An 18,837-nucleotide genomic window follows, 5' to 3' on the forward strand; every position below is an offset into this window, starting at 1 on the left:
CAGGCATGTGCCAGCTAGTCAGCTTGATAGTTCAGACATCCTTAGAAGAGTCCAGGGAGGACAAGTGACCAAGCAACACTGATGGCAGAGAGAAGCAAGCACACTGCTCTAGACCCAAGGCTTAAATCCAGCAGGACTTGGCTCCTCCACTTCAGAGTTCCATTTAATCCAATTAAGGCAACTCACTGGTGTTCGGGCTAAACTTACCACAAGCTACAGTGTGCAGAGGGGATGGAGCCTCAACTGAGAGAACGCCTGCATGAGATCAGGCTGTGGGCAAGCCTGTGTGATGTTTTAATTAGTGATTGATAGAGGAGGACCTGGCTCATTATGGATGGTGCTAGCCCTGGGCTGGTGGTCCGGAGTCCTGTAAGAAAGCAGGCTGAGCAAGCCAAGAGAAGGAAGCCAGTAAGCAACACCGCTCTATGGCCTCTGCATCAGCTCCTGCCTCCAGGTTCCTGCCAGGTGTGAGTTCCTGTCCTGACTTCCTTCAATGATGAACAATGGCTTATGATATGGAAGCATTAGCCAAATAAAGCATTTCCTCACCAACTTGCTTTTGGTCATGGTGTTCATCACAGCAACAGAAACTCTAAGATAATCAGACACCCCCTTTTGCCAAAAATAACATTCTTTGTGTCTTTTTCCTTATTAACTATCCAAAGTTGAATACATATTTGTTGAATTTGACTTTTGGTCAGTTATGCTTTGGGCATTCTGTGGGTTTTGTGATCTTGGACAAGCTACTAGCCTCTAGGGTCCTCAGGCTTTCCTTTGTAGTCAACCAGAAGAGCTATGCTCAGGGTAATAGAGAATCCAGTAGGTTCAGGCACTTCAGACAAAAGCACCGTATCGATTAGCACCATATGAGGAGTCTAATCACACATTCCCCCATCTCTCTTCCTGGCTGTGAAGAGAAAACCGGCCTCCCTGGAACATCCTGGAAGAGGGCTCCAGCCTCCCTTTATAGCACCCCCAAATGCTGTTGCCAAACATAGTCGTTAGTCCTTCCTGACTTCATAAAGATCTTTTCAGCATTGAGATGTCAAAAGCCACAACGAACAGCAGATCTCCCCTTTGAAGCAGAGAAGCCTCAGGAAACCCAGCCTCCACCTCCCATTTCACCCCAGTTCCCCACTTACTTTGAACAATCTGCTCTGGGCAGCCCCTCAGGGACACAGCAGAAGTGATACTCTACGCTTTCACACACATTTATGCAAAAGATGCAAGGCATGAGACCTCCACTCAGACAAAATCAGCGTTTCCTGGGAGTGGGAGGAGTGAGGGGCAGGAAGAGAGAGGTGAGAGAGTTCTCGTCACTCAATCTAAGCCAGAAGCTGTGTTCTTACCCCAGCGTCTGGGATTCCAGGCAGGTGTATTCAATGCTGGAAATGAAACTGTGGGCTTCTTATATAGGTGCATGCGTCTAGGTAAGCACTTTACCAACGGACTACATCCCTACCCCACTCAGCTGTAAGATATAAGTGCTGCACACAGAGAAGCAGGCCGATCTCTTGAGTTCCAAGTCAGTCTGGTCTACAGAGCAAGTTCCAGGACATCCAGGACTACACGGAGAGGCCCTGTTTGGAGCGTGCGTGCGTGCATGTGTGTACCAGGCATATTGATCCACACCTTGAATCCCAGCCCTCAGGAGACAGAGACAGGAGGATTTCTCTGAGTTCAAGGTTCAAGGCCACCCAGAGCTACAAAGAGAGAACCTCTCTTAAAAACAAGTTGAGTAAGTGTTAAAAGTAACTAAAGTATTTGGAAGCCGCTTTTGCAGCGGGCTTTTCCTACACAGGTATGGAAATGAAGAATACAGTGCTACCTTTACCTTCATTCTGTATCTGCCCCGTTCTCTTTGGCTAAAGGTATAAATAAAAATCTTTGCCTTAACCCTGAGTCACCTTGGATTCAAGGAAGCACAAAACCTCCTAAGACAGAAACCTAACTCCTACACACACCAGCTGAGAACAGTACCTTGCAAGATGGTGAAGCTGCACCCTGGAGCATGAATGGTCATTTTCCAAGAGCCATATTTGATCCCCTCAAGAGTGACAATGGTGAGGGCTTATGACATTACACAAGCAAGACTGAGACTGGCCAACCAGACATACCTCAACCAGGGCCAATGAATTATGCACGCCTGTGCTCCACCCCAGCCCTTGCTCTACTGAGCATCAGTTTCTGAATGAGGAGCCAGCATTTTCCCAACTCATTTACATGCCCAGACCTGTGTAATTAAATTAATAGCAGAAGGACGACCTCAAGGCCCGGATTCTTTCTAGGGGCTGGAATTAAAGCCTTGAGCTTCCACACCTGGGTTCAGTCTCCCGCCCTGTTCTTCACCGGTCCTGGTTTCTTTCACTTGGATATAGGGGAAACAAGTGGACAGAGTGGAGCCTAGCCTGCTGGGCCTACCTACAAGCTTTTCTTCTGAAAGCCTCAGTAACAACCGCTGAACTTCTCTCTCTTGCCCGGGTGTTTGCTAGCAGTCAGACAGCGGTGCTGTTGGCATCTTGTTTGTACTTGTGCCTGACATCTCCAGGTTCACAGTTCGAAAAAATAAATCAAGGTGACGTTCCAACTCATGAAGCTCAAGACTGTACCTGTTCCTCTACCCCTTTGTTCCCTACACCCTCCATCCCATCCTCCACCCAGCCCAAACCCCAACCCTCCTCACCCCCCACCGCCTGCTCCTCCCCCTCCTGCTCTTCCCACACACACACCTGCTCCTCCCCCAACTTTCCCCTTCCTGAGGCAAAACTCCGTAGGCATCCGTCCTTTGCCTTTCCTTTACTGGAAGGTTCCGTCCTTTGCCTCGTTCCTTTACTGGAAGGTTCCGTGGGCCCCTCCACGCTGTGTCCTTAAACATCACACTGTGTAGTCTACACGGACATCTGGGTTGCTTGACCCCTCACTCTTCCACCTTAGAACCACTACCTTGTATTTGACTTCCTTTCGGTTCCACTGAGGCACAGGCAGGACACAGATCACGGACCCAGGACAGAGCTTATGAAGGAAGGAGACCTTAAGACACAGGGACAAGTAGAGCTTTCTTCCCAAGACGCTGTCCCTCCTGGCCCATATCACTAGCTCAGTCTCATGAGTGTTTGGACTCACAAGCCCGAGCCTCCAGGCCCAGTGTGGCCTCTCTTTAATATGGCTTGTAGTAGTGGCCAAGGATACTTTGTTCTTAGAGCCCCTCAGAAAGCCTTCAGTTACTATGTGGAAGGAAAAAAAATCAACGGCCAAAAATAAAACAAATCTCAACACATTTCGAGGAATTCAGTTTATTCTAAATACTTAACACCTGACTCCAGGCCCCTGGCCCTCCTTAAAGCTGACCACTGCCAACCCTTCCTGTGTCTCTTTGATACATGTGTTGCTGGGCCTGCCCCGCTAGCATAGCTGTAGCCATTTTATTCCATGCCCACTAGCTATCTCATATTGCCTAAGACGCCTGCCAGTCATTGATGCAGAAAAAATAACTTGACTCAGCACAGGTCGCAAACCCTGTTGTGTTCTCTGTACGTGATGAGGTTTGTTAGTGAATCTTAAGAAATTCCACAGCCATAAGCTTCACATAGGTCCATCTAATTAAATGTCATTGTGAACTGTTATGTCTAAGATGGCTTGCATCAGGGCTAACCACTGGGCAGCACTTCCTGCACTAGTGGATGAGTTCATTGTGGGTTTTGTAGTTTTAGCTCTTATAAGCTGACCTAGAACAATGTTTGGGGTCATAGCCTCAGCCCCTAGAATTCTGAACTACGGCCCTGATCGATCAGTCTTAGGGTGTGCATTCAGTAAACCATCCATCTGACTGAGATTGATGTTCGTGTGGTTTGTGGGGCAACTCATGAACCCCAACAGTGTGGATACCCCCATACCCATGGGTTCTGAGTTCACAGATCTGACCAACTTCAGATGGGAAACATTTGGAGAAAGCAAGGCTTGGTGGTTTATGCCTTAGAAACCCAATACTTAGTGGGCTGAGGCAGCAGTCCTGAGAAATTCGGGCCAGTGTGAGGAACCAATCACGAAAGTGCCATAACAAAGAAAATATTTTGGAGGCATAAAGTCTCACATACTGAGATGTACATTATTGGTGGGTCAGCCGTGATTTTCATGTCATGTAGGCTGCATTAGTTATTATAAGCCATGCTGAAATGTTAGAAGGTTGTGAAAGAGTTTATGCAAACCTTTCATTTTATGTAGTCTGACTTTGGACTCCTGATCTTCCTGCCTGAGATTCCTGTTCACTGGGATTAAAGGCACTGGCTTGAGTCTCACTCTGTTATTTTATGTAAGGGCCTTGGATATCCAAGATCTGAGTACTGGGAGGAAGTCCTGTAGCTAATTCTCTGGGAACCTCTTTAAATGACTATGTATAAACCTCACAGAATGCTAAGTTCCACAGCCTGTAGCTGACAGAAATGACTGGTCTCCTGGCTTTTATGTCAATCGATGATCAGTGATTTTTTTTTTTTTCTTCTTGTATTATGGACTCTTTGTTGGTCCGGCTCATTGCTTTCCAGACTTCCTCATTTCTTTTTAAAATGTTCTACCACACAGAAATCAATGCCATGGAAGCATACGTGTAACAGGAGGCAGCTTGTCTCAAAAATAACACACAGGGGTGATAGGCGGCTGAGTGAATAGAGGTGCTTACCCTCAAAGTCTGATGACGGGGCTGGAGAGATGGCTCAGGGGTTAAGAGCACTGGCTGCTCTTCCAGAGGTCGTGAGTTCAATTCCCAGCAACCACATGGTGGCTCACAACCATCTGTAACTGGATTCAATGCCTTCTTCACATAAAATAAATAAATAAATCTTTAAAAAAAATTAAAAAAAAAAAGTCTGATGATGGGGGTCTGATCTCTGGAACTCACGTAAAGTTGAAGGAGAGAACTGACTCTACCAGGCTGGGTTTGAACTCAAGATAACTTAGACGAATACGTGCTTGATAGTCTGCCACAAAAGTTAATGCATAAACACTAACTACATAATGTTGAAGATTAGGCCATGTGGATCTATTTGAAGGATAAACAGGAGCTCTGCATACCTTGAAAATTTCTATAAATTTCCATTTATTTTGCTTGACTGTTTAAATAACTAGATAGAAAGAAGCATGGGGTGGTCTCACCATCTTTAGCTAACAAGTTAATTCCGAGACAGAAGGCTTAAAAATTCACAGACTTCTTTGTTATCTTTTTTCTTTTCTTAACATTTTTTTTTTTTTTGCTATGTATCCTAGGCTAGCCTAATAATCAAAGCCCTGCTGTTTGAGGTCGTTGAACTTAGCACACATCTTTACTTGATGATCCACGTCTCATGTTCTTTGCTTTTGTGTTGGAAGACCCTGCTATTAAGGGAGCAGTCCACCCTGTCCAGATAGCTCTCCAAGCTGGGTGCAAAGTGGAGGACTCCCTTCCTCAGTGAGGTTTCTCCTTCTCCACTGCCCTTATCTGGAGGATGATCCTGCACAGAGCAACCTGCAAGCACTGCACAATACAGCACCTAAGTCCCACTCAGCCCTTCCTGCCACATGATAACTAGGTACTGTGTTATGACCAATCAGCCCTTCCTGTCTGTAACCCCCAAACCCTTATATACCCTAACCTTGGAACAATAAAATAGAGCTATCTCACTGAAGCAGTTTCCGGAAGTCCTTCTGTCATACTCATGGCTGTCTAAACCCTGCTCGCTGCTCGTGCTCACAAGTCAGTGGCCAACAACCCCCAAGGAAAAGAGAGCCCCACGGTTTTGTTCTGAGACAGTACTCTGTCACCCAGGCTGACCTGGAACTCCAAACAATCTCCCTGCCTCAACCTCCCAAAGTGCTGGGATTAGAAGCATGTGCTGCCACACCCAGCTCTTCACTCTGCTTCTGATCGACCTCTCCGGACCCTGGTTCCTTTAAAAATATCACAGTGGACGAACTTGTCTGCGGTGAAAGCAGACATGTTTTGTCCTTTGTCCTGGATGCCGGTCATGTTAGCCTTTCCTGGGGTGAAGTGAACCAATCTATCGTCACCCCAGACAGCCCAAAGGATTGATGTCATCCAAGTCTTGCTTGAAGGACAGATTAATTTGATGGGAGTTGTATACAAAGCACAGGTAACCTATGGGTGGCTACGCCATCAAAGAAAATAAGTCGCCATTCCAACCATGATATTACCCACTGGCAGGCACTGGGAGAGCAGCAGGACTTTGCGGGCTTACAGAGTTGCCCACAGAGGCATTAATGTGCCCTCATGAGTGTGCTGCCCACCCCTACCTCCAAGTAGGGGTAACTCCAACTGGTTTGATTTAGACACAGAAATGACCAAGTTGTGCCTAAAGGACACTTTCACAGGATTGCATGTGAGGGTTTTTTATATTCACAAATTAAATTATACAAAATATGTTGTGTGCTTTAAAAAAAACTACAACTTAGACCTGGAGAGATGGCTCAGTGGTTAAGAATACTGACTGCCCTTCCAGAGGTCCTAAGTTCAACTTCCAGCAACTACATGGTGGCTCACAACCATCTGTAATGGGATCTGATGTGCTCTTCTGATGTATCTGAAGACAGCATACACTGTACTTATATATGTAAAATAAATAATTATTTTTAAAAATTAAAATTTGTTGCCGCCAGCAGCAACAGCTGAACTGGGTTCACCTGTAAGAGAGGCTGAGAATAGGGAAACGGGCGGGAAGAGATGAAGCCAAGACAAAGTTCTCTGATCAAGGCTCGAAGTTTAATAATTTGCTTTCACATATAAAGGGGAAGCCTCACCCCCCAGAGTCTCTTCTCAGTTCAGCCCAGAGGCTGGGCGGTTCAGCCCAGGGGTTGGGCAAGGAGATAGCAGTCTGGAAGGTGTCAAGGCTAGCTCAGCAGTCCAGTCTTCTTAGCTCAGGTAGCAGGCTCCAAGGCGCCAAGGCTGGTAATGCAATGCATCTCCTAGGTCCTACTGTTGCTTGGTCTATTGTGGTAAATGACTTTGCAGGCCTGCTCAGGCCTGGGGGAAGGGCACAAAAATTTATTTTATTTGTGTGTATATATGTCTATGAGTATGTGCATGCGTGGTTTGGGTCCCTTCAGCAGCCAAAGGTTATCCTCTATGTCCTCCCCGTGCTCAGCATGGCATGGATGTGCTCACATACAACATACACTTGCTGTTGAGGTCAACTTGGTCTACAAGAGACTACATCAAGCAATTAATCAAAGACCAAGTTGGGGCTGGGGAGCAGGTTGGTGTTGGGAGCCGACTCCTAGCAGAAAGTGGCTATCATCTTCACAGCCATCTCGAGTCATATACCCTGACAAGAGACTTGTTTTTCAACAGCCTACAACAGCTGAACACACTCTGATAAACATCTTGTTTTTCCCACATATCTTGTTTTGCTGTTTACTGCCCCGAGCTGCAAGGCACACGGCACACGTGGTATCCACGCCTGTAAGGCATGTTATATCCATGCCTTCAAGATGCACATGGTATTCACGCCTATAAGGCACGTGGCAAAGTGTATAAACACCCGAATTTCCTTTCAATAATGTAGACTTGATCAGAACCTCTGTCTTGTCTCCATTCTTTGAGTCTCTTCCCTTCCATTCCCACTCTCTCTCTCTCTTGCTAGACCCTGACCCACGGACCGGAGCAGCAGCTCGGGCCGGGACATAGTGGCCCCCAAACTGGGCAGTGTGGGCCTCAACAGGTTGGGAAGGAAAAATTCAAGCATGATGGCTCATCTAATTTCAGCCCTTGGGAATCAGAGGCAGGAGGATCACTACACACTCAAGACCAGCCTGGCCTACAGAGCAAATCCAGGCTTGCTAGAGCTACATATTAAGACCTGGTCAAAAAAAAAAAAAAAAAAAAGTGTATGTGTGTTTGCCTTTACTTAATTTTTTTGAATCACAAGAACATTTTTAGAGCTTAAAAGAAAAGCTTTGGGGCAGGCGAGCCGCTGCCTAGAGGAGGCAAATGGAGGAGGAGAGGAAGGAAAAGCCATTCCACGAAAGCTAGCATGGAGATCAGATCCGTGGCTGGCAAGCGGTGCCTGATGGGAAGGGAGGCATTATAGAGAGCATGAGGAAACCCAAAATGTTCCAAATGTTTGTGGGGTGGCTGTGGTGACACAATGGAACGGGGGGGGGGGGGGAAGGGGTGATGGCAAAAGACATAGACACACAGACACACAGACACACAGACACACAGACACACAGACACACAGGAGGCCCAGGCACACATGCAAGGCAAACCGTTAAGGAATGTGTGCTTACAACAGAGAAATAATGAATAGAAGTTATACTTTTCTGAATATTGGGCAGACTTGCAGCACTGTAACTCTGTAAGCTTTGCCTGTGTGTAGTATTTTTTTTTTAATGAAGAAAAGTTGAGGTTCAATAAAGATATCTTAAGGGACTATAAAGATAGTTCAGTGGAGGAGTCAATGCGAGTGACCTTAGCTGAAATGCCCAACAGTGGGAATATGGACCCTGAAGAGACCACCTCCAGTAGCCAGACAGGCGCCCAGTGGAGGGACGGGGACACTAAGCCACCTACAAACTTTCAATGCAAAATTGGTCCTGTCTAAAAGAAATGCGGGGACAAAGATGAAACAGAGACTGAAGGAAAGCCAACCAGTGGCCAGCCTGACTTGAGACCCCCATCCCATGGGCAGGCACCAATCCCCGACACTATTAGTGATGCTATGTTGTGCTTGCAGACAGGAGCCAGGCATGGCTATTCTCTCAGAGGCTCTACCAGCAGCTGACTGAGACACATGCTGATACCCATAGCCAACCATTGGATGGAGGTCAGAGACCCCTATGGAAGAGTAAGGAGAAGGGCTGTAGGTCTTGAAGGGGATTGCAACCCCATAGGAAGACCAACAGTGCCAACTAACCTGGACCCCTGGGAGCTCCCAGAGGCTGAACCACCAACCAAAGAGCATACAGAGGCTGGTCTGAGCAGCACCCTGCTTCCCCAGAGGGCTGCCTTGTCTGACCTCAATGGGAGAGGATGTGCTTAATCCTGCAGACTTGATGCCCGAGGGTAAGGGGGTGGGGGTGGGGCACCTCTCAGAGTCAAAGGGGAGGGGTAGTGGGAGGGGGGAGGAACTGTGTGAGTGGTGACCAGAAGGGGGCAGCAGTTGGGATGTTAATTAATTGATTGATTGATTATAAAGGGGGGAGATGGTTTAGTGGTTTAAGAGTGCTAGCTGCTCATTCAAAAGGGGTCCAGTTTGGTTATGAGCATCCACGTGTGGTGACTCACAGTCACCTGCAATTACAACTCCAGAGGATCTAACACATATTTTCTGAGCTCTGCACATACATGCCACACTCTGGCATGTGTGCACACAGGTGAACATGCCTGCACACAAACAAAAATGCAGAGTGCTAAAAGGCACTCAGAAGTCACCCACACAGGAAAGCCTAAGTTGACCTTCTGATGAAGCCAGACAGCCTAAGTGTGGGTATGAGTTCCTAAAGTGAGAACTGCCCGAATAAACTTCCTGTTTTCAGACAGGATCTTCCACATAGCCAGGCTAGGCTGGAACTTGCAGCAATTCCCCTGCCTCTGTCTCCTGCATGCTGGGATTAGGTGTGGAGCACCATGTCCAACCCGTCTGCTTTTTCCAAATGTGGTTCTCAGTTTCACCTATGAAGTAAGTGTGGAAGGAAAACAAGAATCTGGCATGCTTGTCACTTTTTAAAAACTTATTTTTAGTTTTTGAGACAGGGTCTCACCATGTCTCTGGCTAGCCTGGAACTCTCTCTGTAGACCAGGCTGGTCTCTAACACAGAGATCCACCTGCCTCTGCCTCCCTGGTACCGGGATTAAAGGTGTGTGCTACCATACCCCGCATGTTGGTCTTTTTTAATACATTTTGTTTTTCCCACCAAAGTCTTCTATATATACAGAAACATGAAAGATTCATTGAGTACAGCTAATTTATCATGGAAGGCCACTGCCAACATTCAAAAGGAATAAGAATTACCAGAACTTTCTGCCACATGTAAGTCACAAACTGCAGGATCAAAATATTTATCCCAACAACTACAAGCAAGCTTTGATTTTTTTGGGTTTTTTTTTTTTCTTTTCTTTTTTTTGGTTTTGGTTGGTTGGTTTTTGTTTGTGTGTTTGTTTGTTTGAGCCTGGGTCTCTCATAGCCTAGGCTGACCTGGAACTGGCTACGTGTCTGAGGAGACTCTTCAATATTGGTTCTACCTCCATGAGTGTTGGGCGCACAGCCTTTTATTTTACTGTTTGTGTTGTATTTTATAAGATTTTGCTATAGAACCCAGATTGTTCTGTAACCCACAATCCTCCGACCTCGGCTTCGGAAGCACTGGGATGAAGGCTGGCCCCACTTCACAGGCTAAAGGATAAGGTGTTTAAGAGATGTCTCAGTTGTTATAGAGCTTGCCTTGAAAGCATAAGAATCAGAACTCAGTCCTAGAACACACATTAAAAATCCCAGGCACTGTAGCATGCATATGTCTTCCCAACGCTGAGAAGTGGGAGACAGAATACCCAGGACTTATTAGCTAGCCGCTCCAAGTCAGGAGACCAGCCAAGGGCTGTCAGCTTCACAGAAGTTATGAAATGAGTTAGTTGTCCAATGTTTTTACTTCCTTTTTTTTCTTTGAGATAAGACCATCTGAAGTAGATGGCTAAAGACCTCACTTTTCTCATTTTTAAATCATCGGTGTGCATAATGTCCTTGATTTAGAAAATCAAACACAAGGTTTAATTTTGTTAGGCTAGGTGACATACCAGCACTCAGGACAATATGCCTAACAACAGACCCTACCTCACACAGAGGACCTATCGATACCCAAATCTGTCCTCTACCCTGAACATGTACCCTGTAGAATGTCATGTCCACTTTCCCACACAGGAATACACACATATTGTCTATGCACACCTCAGTCTCCTGCCACAGTATTCTGGCTTTGACAGAATCATCAAGCAATTTCAAACAGATGTGACTTTTGATCTTGACACAGCTTGTTATTTCTGAGGATAGAAGATCAGTGTTTTATAAAGAAGCAAGGCAACCTGTGTGTGCTAGCCTTCTGAAATTTCACGTCTGGCCTGCTCTCCTGGGATGCAAAGGATTCCATTCTGGTCGACGGTACTGGGAAGTCAAAGTGGGAAAGGAGCCCAGATGGACACTGGGTGTGTGTCAAGCCCGCTTTTCTGGATCAGCCCTCGGGCTTCTGGGCAATTGGGAGGTACGCTGAGAGTAGCTTTGCAACCTATAGGCCTATAAGAACTGAGTTTCTGCCAGTGGTGCAGCCCAGAGGATTATGAATATTTTTGGAGTATGAACTGGATGAGCTCTCCTTCTATAATATGAATGACAGGTCTCTTCACTACACTTTCAGGAACTCTTTTACCGGCACCCTTTGGCCTTATTTCTATACAGGAATGGATTCCGAATCTCTTGAAATCTTAACCCACCCCACGCCAGGGTCTTACTTAGTTCTAGGCTAATGTAGCCAACACATTTAAGCTAGTAATTAAGCAAACAAACGAACAAACAACAAAATCCACCACCCACAAGACCCCCCCCCAAGTCTTCTAAATTCAACTACTGAAAACCGGACTGTGTCTTTAACTGTCATTTTCAGTAACTCTAAGAAACATGGTGGTTGCCACTAGTGTGACACACGCCTGTCCCATCCTTAGCACTCCGGAAATTTAGCTACCAAGAGTAAGACAATGATATTTATTCGTTTGCTAGCTTGTATGGGGAGGGGCATGCCCATGTCATGGTTCCCTTGTGGATGACAGATGATAATTCGTGAGAGTTGGCTCTGTCTTTCTACCGTGTTGGTCCCTGGGATCCTGGGAGACTTCCCCGCCTCAAGAAGCTGGGTAAGAGGATCCAGTCTGAGGACACTAAGCCCATCATCCTTTACCCTTCTTTCCATGAATATTCAGTTCCCTGACTTTCCCTGACCTCCTTTATGCCCTTAAGTCTCTTAGTCACCTCTACAAATGCAGGTCCCGTTCAGTGCCAGTGGATTCTTTTCCCTACATCAGTAGTATACTATGATCTGTTGGACTCATTTTACCCAGAGCCCCGCTTTACTTCTGACACTCCCCAACTCCCAACCATTCTACGGGGCTACAGTTTTTCCAAACACAAGTCCATTCCTGACACCTTGCAGATTTCAACCCTGAAATAACTTCTCAGGACTCTAAGATAAGGAGACAGCAGACAACCGAATGAGCAAACCACCCACATCGTTCCAACTTTGCTTCTGGCCACTTTTGGTTAGGAATGCCAAAGTGATGACTTCATGGTGGAATTCTTTTTACAGCCCAGCATTTTAAACAGCATCCCTTCAAACCCAGCACTCTAAGAGACAGAGACAGGAAGATTCTCCTGAGTTTCAGGCCAGCCGAGATACTAAGTGGAACACTGTCTCAAAAACAAAAACAAAACCAATTAACCAACAATAAAACATATAAAGGATGCATTAAATTGGATAGGCTGGGCCAACGAGATGGCTCAGGGAGTAAGGGTGTTTGCAGCCACACAATACACAGGATCACCTGAATTAAATCCCCAAGACCTGAAACGGTAGATATTTAGAAAACAGTGCTCGATCCGGCTTGTTCCCAGGCAGCTGCCATGTTCCCGCTGCTCCGGCTCTGACTTCGACTCCGGCATGCCAGCGACTCCGGCTCTGCCAACCCACCACGCTGTCTCCACTGAGCCCCAGACAATACCCACCATCCTCGAGGTACCTGGTAGAATGAACACTCTTAAAACGTAAAGATTAGCCAATAGATTTATATATTTGGAAATGCTTGATTAACAAGATGCCCAAACAATTAGAATTGTCACCCAATATCTAACCTTTAGATATAAATTGTTACCCAGGACTGCTTTCAACCCATTGTCTTCCTCCATGGTTGCTAGTCTTTTTCTTCCTTTTCTCCTCCCTTTCCTTTTTCTTTTTCCCAGCTCTCATCTTCTACTGCCCAGTCACTGAGCTCCGCTGAGAACACAATGTAGCAGAATAAATACCCTGCTACAAAGACCCAGCTAAAAGCTGTAAGGAGAAAGACAAGGAGGGAAACTATACCCTAGAAAAAACAAGTAATCTTCTTTCAACAAATCTAAAAAAAGATAGCCACACAAACATAATTCTACCTCTAACCAAAAATAAAATAAAATAAAATAAAATAAAATAAAATAAAGAAGCAACAATCACTATTTCTTAATATCTCTTGACATCAATGGACTCAATTCCCCAATAAAAAGACATAGACTAACAGACTGGATACGTAAATAGGACCCAGCATTTTGCTGCATACAGGAAACCCACCTCAGTGTCAAAGACAAACACTAACTCAGAGTAAAGGGCTAATAAACAATTTTCCAAGTAAATGGTCCCAAGAAAAAGCTGGAGTAGCCATTCTAATATCGAATAAAATTGACTTTCAACCAAAAGTTACCAAAAAAAGATAAGGAAGGACACTTCATATTCATCAAAGAAAAAAATCTCTCAAGAAGATCTCTCAATTCTGAATATCTATGCTCCAAATGCAAGGGCACCCACATTCATAAAAGAAGCGTTACTAAAGCTCAAAGCACACATTGAATCACACACAATAATAGTGGGAGACTCCAACACCCCACTCTCATCAGTGGTCATGGAAACAGAAACTAAACAGAGACACAGTAAAACTAACAGAAGTGATGGACCAAACGGATTTAACAGATATCAATAGAACATTTTATCCGAAAACAAAAGAATATACTTTCTTCTCAACACCTCATGGTACCTTCTCCAAAATTGACCACATAATCAGTCACAAAACAGGCTTCTACAGATACAAGAAGATTGAAGTAATCCCATTCATCCTACCAGATTACCATAGACTAAGGCTGGTCTTCAATAACAACAAAAAACAACAGAAACCTCACATACACATGGAAGCTGAGCAATGCTCTATTCAGTGAGAACTTGGTTAAGAAAGAAATAAAGAAATTAAAGACTTTTTAGAATTTAATGAAAATGAAGGCACAACAAACCCAAAGTTATGGGACACAATGAAAGCAGTGCTAAGAGGAAAACTCAGCTCTGAGTGCCTCAAAAAAGAAACCGGAAACAGCATACACTAGCAGCTTAACAGCACACCTGAAAGCTCTAGAACAAAAAGAAGCAAATAGACCCAAGAAGAGTAGACAGGAAATAATCAAACTCAGGGCTGAAATCAAGCAAGTAGAAACAAAAAGACCTATACAAAAAAAATCAACAAAACCAGGAGCTGGTTCTTTGAGGAAATCAACAAGATAGATAAACCCTTAGCCAGACTAACCAGAGGGCACAGAGACAGTATCCAAATTAACAAAATCAGAAATGAAAAAGGAGATGTAACAACAGAAACCGAAGAAATTAAAAAAATCATCAGATGCTACTACAAAAGTATATTGTTGAGTAAAAGTATTTTGTTGAGTATGCCTATACTCAACAAAACTGGAAAATCTGGATGAAATGGACAATTTTCTTAACAGATACCAAACACCAAAGTTAAATCAGGATCAGATACACCATCTAACCAGTCTCATAATCCCTTAAAAAAAAAGGGTGGGGGGGAGTCATTAAAAGTCTCCCAGCCAAAAAAAAAGCCCAGGATCAGATGGGTTTACTTGCAGAATTCTAGCAGACCTTCAAGGAAGACCTAATACCAATTCTCTTCAAACTATTTCACAAAATAGAAACAGAAAGAACGCTACCCAATTCATTCTATGAAGCCACAATTACACCCATACCTAAGCCATACAAAAACACAACAAAGAAAGAAAACTTCAGAACAATCTCTCTTATGAATATTAATGCAAAAATACTCAGTAAAATTCTTGCAAACCGAATCCAAGAACACAGCAAAGCAATCATCTATTATGATCAAGTAGACTTTATCCCAGGAATGCAAGGATGGTTCAATATTCAAAAATCCATCAACATAATCCACTACATAAACTCAAAGAAAAAAACCACATGGTCATCTCACTAGATGCTAAGAAAGCATTTGGAAATTTCAACATCCCTTCATGGTAAAAAGTCTTGGAAAGATCAGGAATTCAAGGCCCATACCTAAACATAGTAAAAGCAATATACAGCAAGCCAGTAGCCAACATCAAACTAAATGGAGAGAAACTTGAAGCAATCCCACTAAAATCAGGGACTAGACAAGGCTGCCCACTCTCTCCCATCTATTCAATATAGTACTGGAAGTCCTAGCCATAGCAATTAGACAACAAAAAGAGATCAAAGGGATACAAATTGGAAAGGAAGAAGTCAAAATATCACTATTTGCAGATAATATGATAGTATACTTAAGTGACCCCAAAACTGACCCCAGAGAACTCCTAAACCTGATAAACAACTTCAGCAAAGTGGCTGAATATAAAATTAACTTAAATCAGTAGCCTTTCTCTACTCAAATGATAAACAGGCTGAGAAAGAAATTAGGGAAACAACACCCTTCACAATAGTCACAAACAATATAAAATATCTTTGTGTGACTCTGACCAAACTAGTAAAAGTTCTGTATGACAAGAATATCAAGTCTCCGAAGAAAGAAATTGAAGAAGACCCCAGAAGATGGAAAGATCTCCCATGCTCATGGATTGGCAGGATTAACATAATAAAAATGGCCATCTTGCCAAAAGCAATCTACAGATTCAATGCAATCCCCATCAAAATTCTAACTCAATTCGTCATAGAGATAGAAAGATCAATTCTCAAATTCATTTGGAATAACAAAACAAAACCCTGGATAGCAAAAACTATTCTCAACAATAAAAGAACTTCTGGAAGAATCACCATTCCTGACCTCAAGCTTTACTACAGAGCAATAGTGATAAAAACGGCATGGTATTGGAACAGAGACAGGCAGGTAAATCAATGGAATAGAATTGAAGACCCAGAAATGAACCCACACACCTATGGTCACTTGATCTTTGACAAAGAAGCTAAAACCATCCAGTGGAAAAAAAAGACAGCATTTTCAACAAATGCTGCTGGTTCAATTGGCAGTCAACATGTAGAAGAAAGCAAATTGATCCATTCTTATCAACCTGTACAAAGCTCAAGTTCAAGTGGATAAAAGACTTCCACATAAAACCAGATACACTAAATCTAATAGAAGAGAAAGTGGGGAAAGCCTTGAACACATGAGCACAGGAGAAAAGTTCCTGAAGAGAACATCAATGACTTAGGTCTAAGATCAACAATAGACAAATGGGATTTCATAAAATCGCAAAGCTTCTGTAAGGCAAAAGACACTGTCAATAGGACAAAATGGCAACTAATAGATTGGGAAAAGATCTTTCTCAATTCTACATCTGATAGAGGGCTAATATCCAATATATTAGAGTTCAATATGCTAGACTCCAGAGAATCAAATAACCCTATTAAAAAATAGGGAACATAGCTAAACAGAGAATTCTCAACTGAGGAAACTCAAATGGCCAAGAAGTGCCTAAAGAAATGTTCAACAACCTTAGTCATCAGGGAAATGCAAATCAAAAGCACCCTGAGATTCCACCTCACACCAGTCAGAATGGCTAAGATCAAAAACTCTGGTGACAGCAGATGCTGGTGAGGATGTGGAGAAAGAGGAACACTCCTCCATTGTTGGTGGGGTTGCATGCTGGTGCAACCATTCTGGAAATCAGTCTGGCACTTCCTCAGAAAATTGGACATAGCACTACCTGAGGACCCAGCTATACCACTCCTTGCCATATATCCCAAAAATGCTCCAACATATAACAAGGACATATGTTCCACTATGTTCGTAGCAGCCTAATTTATAATAGCCAGAATCTGGAAAGAACCCAGATGTCCCTCAACAGAGGAATGGATACAGAAAATGGTACTCAGCTATTAAAGTCAATGACTTCGTGAAATTCACAGGCAAATGGGTGGAACTTGAAAATATCATCCTGAGTGAGATAACCCAGTCACAAAAGAACACACATGGTATGCACTCACTGATAAATGGATATTAGCCCAAAAGTTAAAAATACCCAAGATACAACTCACAGACCACATGAATTTCAAGAAGAGGGAAGACCAAAGTGTGGATGCTTCAGTGCTTCTTAGAAGGGGGAGCAAAATACTCACAGGAGGAAATATGGAGATAAAGTGTGGAACAGAGACTGAAGGAAAGGCCATCCAGAGACTGCCCCATCTGGGGATCCATCCCATATACAGTCACCAAACCTGGACACTATTGCAGACGCTGGGAAGTGCTTGCTGACTGTCTCCTGAGAGGCTCTGCCAGAGCCTGACAAATACAGAGGTGGATGCTAGTAGACAACCATTGTACTGAATGTGGGGATCCCAGATGGAGGAGGTGGAGAAGGGACACAAGGAGCTGAGGGGTTTGCAGCCCTATGTGAGGATCAACAATGTCAACCTGCCCTGGGTTCTCGGGGGCTGGACCACTAACCAAAGATTACGCATGGAGGGACCCATGGCTCCGGCCCCATATGTGGCAGAGCAAGGCCTTGTTGGACATAAGCGGGAGGAGCGTCCCTTGGACCTGAGGAAGTTTGATGCTCCAATGTAGGGGAATGCCAGGGTGGGAAAGCGGGAATGGGTGGGTGGGCGGGGAAACACCCTCATAGAGGCAGGGGGAGGAGGGGTTTCAGGAGGGGAGACCTGTTTAGGGGATAACATTAGAAATGTAAATAAAGAAAATATTCAAAAAAAAAAAAATAGAAAGAAACTTAACTATGAGTAACTAAGACTGGCTTTAAACTTGGATCTTCCTGCCTGAGCCTCCAGGGTAGTTGGAATCTGACCTGCTGGCCTGCATGCAGATCCACAAGTGATCGTGCCTTAATTAATTTATTTATAATTAATTTTGAGAGCAAGTCTCACGATGTAGACCAGGCTGGCCTCCAGCTCCCAGAGATCTACCTGCCTCAGTCTCCCAAGTGGTGGGATTAAAGGCGTGCACCACCATGCCTGATTTTTTTTCCCCTTAAAAGCTGCTCCAGAGTCTGAAGAGACCAGACAGCACACAATCTGTGCCCCGATGGTTTCTGCACCTAGTTATGCCCTTCCTATGCTCCTCACCACCCCAGTTTACCTGTAGGAGGCACGAGGGCAGCCCCACAGAAAAGCCGTGCCCAGCACAAAGCACACAGACCTCTCGGTTGCAGATTGACTATCTAGAATTGGCAGGGGAAAAGATCTGTGCCTACCCAGTGGGCCTGGATAAAGACCAGCAGCTGCTTTGATAATGAGGTCCTTATTTGCATTAACAACGCCAAAAAAAAAAAATCTCTCTTGACCTCTGCAAGCATCATGGTATGCCCATGCCAACACACACACATCCATCTCACACAAATACGATAAAAACGTTTTTAAAAACTTAGACAGGCTAGATGGACTGGCCCTGAAATAAGTCTGTAGCTCAGGCGCCCGAGTGGTGACCTACAACCATCTGTAACTCCAGTCCCTGGGGACTCACTGAGCTTCTCTGACCTCCAGGGACACTACACACTGGTCCTGAAAGTATAAAGCTCTGGTTTGAATCCCTAGCAGGAAAATAAGAAAACAAAACAAACAAAAACAAAGCAAAACAAAAAACCTCCCCAAACCAGACATCCATCCGTTATGGAGATCTGATCATTACACATTGACGTTGAAACGTCTTATTGCATACTATAAGTTATAGAACTGGTGCTGGCTGCCAAACCTGATGATGTGAGTTGGATCCCCAGGGCCCAGGTAATATAAACAGGTTAAGTTGTCTTCTGACCTCCACAAGCAGGTTGTGTCCCTGCCGTACAGACA

The sequence above is a fragment of the Arvicanthis niloticus genome, chromosome 16 (assembly GCF_011762505.2).
Source record: "Arvicanthis niloticus isolate mArvNil1 chromosome 16, mArvNil1.pat.X, whole genome shotgun sequence".
NCBI lineage: Eukaryota > Metazoa > Chordata > Mammalia > Rodentia > Muridae > Arvicanthis > Arvicanthis niloticus.